We start from the raw sequence: 1,293 nt of genomic DNA on the forward strand, positions 1-1,293 counted from the left end.
TATATATATATATATATATATATATATATATATATATGATGTATTTTCTGGTTGCACAAGTTTAGTCTTTGTTATGATCAGTTAACACTAACCTGATTTTACATAAAGAGTTTATTAGGTTGTGTAATGTAAAGTTTACACTCTTAGTACAAACTTAATCCAGGTGAATTCAGATAAGATGAGCTAGCCAGCTAAGGGAGCCAAATTCAGATAAACACACAGTTGTTTTGGGGACAGGCAGAACTTAATGATATCTACCTTGAGTCTGTGTTGGTCCACTCTGTTCCGAAATGTCCAAATTACATGGCCATACTAATGGAACGTGACTGAGTAAAATCCCCAAGATCTGATCCATTCTGCCCAAAGCAGTTGAGTCTGGGTACTCGAGGCACGAACCAAGTCATCATAAAGGCAAGCAGCGTAATCGGGTCCAAATTTGCTGCCAACGACTTCCTTGATCGATTGATAAAACCAGCAACCAGCTGAATCCAAAACCAGTTATCGAAAAGCCAATTAAATATGCATCCTTAAAATCCACAGATGGCAGCAGAGACACATCATCAAGCCTCGAAGTCGATGAGATATCCAGCTGCGTGCGTGCCAACAGGGCAAATCGGCTCACCTAAAGCCTGTCTTCTCTTCGAAGAAATGTTGTAAATTGAGTTGAGGGACCAACTGATCAAAACAAGTCCATAATTATAGTTCAGAAGAAATTTTCACAGACAGACAGAGCAGCAAAGCAAAGCAGAGAGGGAGGGGGGAAGCATCCGATCTCAGCAAGAGCAAGTGGTGAAGTGAAGGGTGAAAAATAAAATCTAATGTGGAGCTGAACACAAGAATTATTCTGATGTTTTTTTCTTCTGGGGTTGAATTTGTCTCATAACCTGTTAAAGAGCAGATTTATTAATAACCACATTCTGATGTATAAAACCTGAGAACTTTGACTGTCACAAATGAAATCTTCCCTCATTAATGGCAAACATTCGCCTCGTGGCAGCATGAACAGAGCCAGTTCATTCCCCTGATCCAGTGATGCTAACATCGGCCCTGAAGCTGTTTGGAACCAATAAATCTGAGGTCCAAATCAACAGGTCCTCTGTCTGCTGCCGGGCTTTAATCAGAACCAGCCGGAGCGGACCGCTGATGTGCTGAAGTGCAGGGACACCTCTGGGACTCACAAATCAGAGCGGAGCTCAGAGTGCCATGCTAACGGCTGCGTCCACCCACTCAGAACCACTCAGAGGATTCTCCAGTCAGTTAGGAGCTTCTTTACTGCAAACCCAGGAGGAGGAG

The sequence above is a fragment of the Nematolebias whitei genome, chromosome 7 (assembly GCF_014905685.2).
Source record: "Nematolebias whitei isolate Nwh7 chromosome 7, NemWhi1, whole genome shotgun sequence".
In the NCBI taxonomy this organism is placed as follows: domain Eukaryota; kingdom Metazoa; phylum Chordata; class Actinopteri; order Cyprinodontiformes; family Rivulidae; genus Nematolebias; species Nematolebias whitei.